Source organism: Gorilla gorilla, chromosome 4 (genome assembly GCF_029281585.2).
Source record: "Gorilla gorilla gorilla isolate KB3781 chromosome 4, NHGRI_mGorGor1-v2.1_pri, whole genome shotgun sequence".
Lineage (NCBI taxonomy): Eukaryota > Metazoa > Chordata > Mammalia > Primates > Hominidae > Gorilla > Gorilla gorilla.
In genome coordinates this window covers 48,818,451-48,823,896 of record NC_073228.2, presented here as the reverse complement: position 1 = coordinate 48,823,896, position 5,446 = coordinate 48,818,451, and the positions used below count along the sequence as shown (strand labels likewise).

General features: G+C 42.1%; 1 non-coding gene across 1 annotated transcript; it reads left to right on the top strand.

Annotated features, from left to right (window-relative positions):
* Positions 1-1,770: 1,770 nt before the first annotated feature.
* On the top strand, positions 1,771-1,877 carry LOC115934744 (U6 spliceosomal RNA). The gene has a single exon (XR_004070506.1). It is a non-coding gene; the product is annotated as a U6 spliceosomal RNA (small nuclear RNA).
* The last annotated feature ends 3,569 nt before the right edge of the window (positions 1,878-5,446 follow it).

Sequence of the window (5,446 nt, the reverse complement as noted above, 5' to 3'; positions counted from 1 at the left end):
CACCGGACCTGGCCTGGAAGCTCTTGAACATATTGCTTATCTTCTGTGGACCTCAGTTTCCTCATTTATAAAATGGGAAGAGCAATAGTAATATAATCATAATGATAACATAAGAATATGTTATCAATAATATATGTGCCTGCACATAGCAGACATTCAATTCATGTTCAATGATTATTATTCTCTGAGATCTGACCTCCCCATTGACTGGGGTGGGGCCCTGGTGTCTACTCCCTGATAAAGACCACGTATGCCTGGATTCCTGCTCTCCCTGAGGCTTAATTTTCCTGGTTCCACCTGTAATGTCATTGAGAACTCCCATTGTTGCCTAAACTTGCTTGAGATGGTTTTTGTAATCTACAACCAGAAGTCTTAATTACTAAGACAAGGTGAAAAGACTCACCTGTAGGAAACACAGTAGATAATACAAAAGGGCTTTCAAGTTAGTGTGAGACTGCTTGGCATAGAAAGACGATAAATGCCACAGACAAAACCTAATAGTAACTGAAAGAAATAAATTCGAACAACAAATTGTTAAGTGAATGGAATGCAGCTAGCTAGGATCCCATGCTCTGTTCTAAGAAAACAGACAGGTCAAACAATCAGGACCAGTCCAGACATGTGTCTGGGAAGTTAAAGGAAAGAGACCCTGTCCCTCAAAACCTTCCTTACTAGTACCTGAAATTTCATCATTAGTGACTCATGTCTTCGTTTACCAGGAGGTCTTCTTTGAAAATATGAATGTTTCTGGGAAGGGTAATCCAGAAACCTACTGAGGCTCACCCTACTAGGAATGTATTTACCATTTTTCTTTTCTTTCATGTCTGTTCATTGAGAACACAGAGAATGTATTTATTCAGTGACTTTCTCTCTCCTCCACTTCCCAACCCCAGCTACAAATGGGGACAGCAAGAGAGAGAAAACCTGGGGAGAACGGAAGAAACCATGCTTTGTAGAATGGATCCTGCTTCGGAATTGCTGATCTCATCAACCACATGTTTATAGAGAGAGCAGTGGCCCTTAAGGAACTGGAGAGAATGCTCTGATTTACTTCTGTCCGGCATGGTGAACAGCAGGAATGACTGTAGCTGTTCTCTTTGCCAAGGACAGATCTGATCTGATTGCCTTGAGGTGAAAGTGAGGTAAGGTGGGACGGGGATTAGCTTTTGGCTCCCAAGAATGGTTGTTCATCAACCTTTTGCTAAGCCCGTGGTTCTCAAATTTTGCTGCATGTTAGAATCACCTGGGAAGCTTTAAAAAAACATCTCAGTACCCAGGTTGTACCTCAGACCAATTAAATCTGAATGCCTGGGGGCGGTTGCCAGGCATCAGAAGTTTTCAAAGACCTCCCCCCACCAGGTGGTTCCTGGACATGTACCCACATCCAGGAACCACTGTCCTCAGCATTTATTGTATGAGGCAACTTAGGTGACACACAACAGGTGAGAACCTGGCTCCTGCCTTTCGGACACAGGACTTAATTTTTTTTTTATTTTTTAAATTATGCAGTAAAATTTTTTCTGTTGGTGTACAGGTCTATGAATTTTTTTATACTGAGTTTTTTATACTGCCTGAGTACAATTTAATGGTATACCATAAAGTATACCATAATTTTATGGTATATCATAAAGTATACCATAATTTTATGGTATACCATAACATTTTACATACCATAATTTTATTTTTATAAAGTATACCCACAATTTTATGGTATACCATAAAATTAGTATAGTATACCACAAAATTTACCCTTTTAAATTATACAATTCAATGCTCACTTCAGCAGCACATATACTAAAATTGGAATGATACAAAGAAAATTAGCATGACCCTTGCTCAAAGATGACACTGTAATTTGTGAAGTGTTCCATATTTTAAAAAAAATTTTTTTTAAAGTGTACAACTCAGCCATATGCAGTGGTTCCCACCTGTAATCCCAGGGTTTTGAGGCCAGGCATGGTGGCTCACGCCTATAATCTCAACACTTTGGGAGGCCGAGGTGGGTAGATCACCTGAGGTCAGGTGTTCAAGACCAGACTGTCCAATATGGTGAAACATCATCTCTACTAAAAATACAAAAACTAGCTGGGCATGGTGGTGTGTGCTTGTAATCCCAGCTACTCAGGAGCCTGAGGCGAGAGAATCGCTTGAACCCAGGAGGCGGAGGTTGCAGTGAGCCAAGATTGTGCCACTGCTCTCCAGCCTGGGTGACAGAGCAAGACTCTGTCTCAAAAAAAAAAAAAAAAAAAAAAAAAAGGCTGGGTGTGGTGGCTCACACCTGTAATCCCCAGCACTTTGGGAGGCCGAGGCGGGCAGATCACCTGAGGTTGGGATTTCCAGGCCAGCCTGACCAACATGGTGAAACCCCATCTCTACTAAAAATACAAAATTAGCCGGGCATGGTGGTGCATGCCTGTAATCCCAGCTGCTCAGGAGGCTGAGGCAGGATAATTGCTTGAACCCGGGAGGTGGAGGTTGCGGTGAGCCAAGATCTCGCCATTGCACTTCAGCCTAGGCAACAAGAGTGAAGCTCTGTCTCAAAAAAAACAATCCCAGGGTTTTGGGATGCCTAGGTGGGAGGCTCACTTGAGGCCAGGAGTTTGAGACCAGCCTGGGCAATGCAGCGAGACCCTGTCTCTACCAATAAATGAATAAATGAATAAATAAATAAATAAATAAATAAAATTAGCTGGGGATGGTGGCAAGTGCCTTTAATCCTAGCTGCTCAGGACGCTGAGACAGGAGGATCGCTTGAGCCCAAGAGTTTGGGGTTACAGTGAGCTATGATCATGTCACTACACTCTGGCTAGGGTGACAGAGAAAGACCTTGTCTCTAAAAAAAAGAGGAAAACAAGTTACCAAATTATACAATTCTCTGTTCAGACCTAGATTTACGAGAAAAAAATGTAAAATTTCGTGGTTTTTAGTATATTTGTAAAGTTGTGCCACCATCACCAGTAATTCCAGAACATTTTTATCTTGTCTCCCCAAAATACCCCGAATCCACAGTAGCTTCTCCCCATTTCCCCTTCTGCCCACCCCCTGGCAAATACGAGCCATAGAGACTCTCTCCCTCTATGGCTTTGCCTACTCTTGATATGTCACATAAATGAAATCACACAATCTGTGGCCTTTTATGTCAAGCTTATTTCACTTAGCATGCTGTTTTCAGGGTTTATCTGTGTTGTAGCATGTATCAGTACTACATTCCTTTTTATTGATGAATAATATTCCATTGTATGGATATACCACATTTCATTTATCTGTTCATCAGCTGATGGACATTTGGGTTGTTTGCACTTTTTGGCTATTGTGAATAATGTGGTTATAAACATTCTTGTACAAGTTTTTGTGTGAATGTATATTTTCATTATCTTGGTCTTGGATACTTTTTTTTTTTTTTTTGAGACGGAGTCTGGCTCTGTCGCCTAGGCTGGAGTACAGTGGTGCAATCTTGGCTCACTGCAGCCTCTGCCTGCTGAGTTCAAGCAATTCTCCTGCCTCAGCCCCCCAAGTAGCTGGGATTACAGATGTGCACCACCACACCCGGCTACTTTTTGTATTTCTATTAGAGACAGGGTTTTGCCATATTGGCCAGACTGATCTTGAACTCCTGACCTCAAGTGATCTGCCTGCCTTGGCCTCCCAAAGTGCTGGGATTACAGGTATGAGCCACCGAATCCGACCCATGAATCTTTTTATATAGGGGTGATTTCAGCTTAACATTAGTAAAAAAAAATTTCATAAATTTCTTTTCATTTGAGTTATTTTGCAATAGAATGAATGACTGGCTGCTTCACTGAGACTATTAATTCTACAAATATTTATTGAATGCCTGCTATATGCCAAGCACTGTTTTTCTCCCAATTGGTGATTATTTATACTTTTATTTTTAGTTTATATGTAATGATTGTACATATTTATGGGATTCAGATTGATACTTCTTTTTTGTTTGTTTGTTTCAGACAGTCTTGCCCTGCCTCCCAGGCTGGAGTGCAGTGGTACAATTATGGCTCCCTGCAGCCTTGACCTCCCAGGCTCAAGTGATCCTCCCACCTCAACCCCCTGAGTAGCTGGGACCACAGATGTGTGCCACCATGCCCAGCTAATTAAAAAAAGTTTTGTAGAGACAAGGTCTCACTATGTTGCCCAGGCTGGTCTCCAACTCCCAGGGTCAGGCAATCCTCCTGCCTTGGCCTCCCAAAGTGTTGGGATTTCAGGTTTGAGTGACTGTACATGATGATTATTTCTTTTTTAAAAAATTATTTTTATTTTTTTGTAGAGATGAGGTCTTGCATATTGCCCAGGCTGGGCGAACTCCTGGCCTCAAGCAATCTTCTTGTCTCAGTAATTGCATTGGAAGTGACCCATTACAGGCATGAGCCACCTCGCCTGGCTGTTGAACATCTTTTCATGTGCCTATCTGCCATCTTAATATTCTCTTTGGTGAAGTATTTGTTTACGTCTTTTGCTTATTTTTAAAGTCAGTAATCTGTTTTCTTATTTAGGTATGAGAGTTCATTATAAATTCTGGTTTTTGTTTGTTTTTGTTTTGTTTTGTTTTTGAGACAGAGTTCTGCTCTTGTTGCCCAGGCTGGGGTACAATGGCATAATCTTGGCTCACTGCAATCTCCGCCTCCCAGATTCAAGTGATTCTCCTGCCTCAGCCTCTTGAGTAGCTGGGATTACAGGCACCCGCCACCATGCCCAGTTAATTTTTATATTTTTAGTAGAGATGGAGTTTTGCCATGTTGGCCAGGCTGGTCTCAAACTCCTGACCTCAGGTGATCCACTCTCCTCGACCTCCCAAAGTGCTGGGATTACAGGCATGAGCCACCGCGCCTGGCCCATTATAAATTCTGGATACAAATCCTGTGTTGCACATATGATTCGTAAATATTTTCTCTTAGTCTGTGTTTTGGACACAATACTTTTTGTACATGTGTCTGATGAGAGAAAGGTATGGAATTAACATTTACTGAGCACCTACTATGTGCTGGACATTGTAGTGGATTGCTGGAGGAATAGGGATATAAGATAGAGTCCCTATCCTCAAGAGAGGTTTCCTGGAGGAGGGGTGAAGTTTGGACACTACTGTCTATACTACAGGCAGAAATTTTTGTAGAGATGGGGTCTCACTATGTTGTCCAGGCTGGTCTTGAGCTCTTGGGCTCAGGTGATCCTCTGAGCCACAATAAGGTAGAAGAGGGAAATGTAGAGCCAAGTGGTTACAAGTAAGGACTTTGGAGTCAGTTTGTCTGGTCTCAGCTGCAGCACTTACCACCTGTATGTCCTTGGGCAAGTTACTAAATCTCTCAGTACCTCGGTTTCTTCATTAGCAAAATTAGGGCAGTAATAATGCCCATGGAAGGGCTGGGGGTACTAAATGAGAGGGTGTAGGTGGCAAATGGAAACTCTCCACTCTTACCTACTGTATTATCATTTA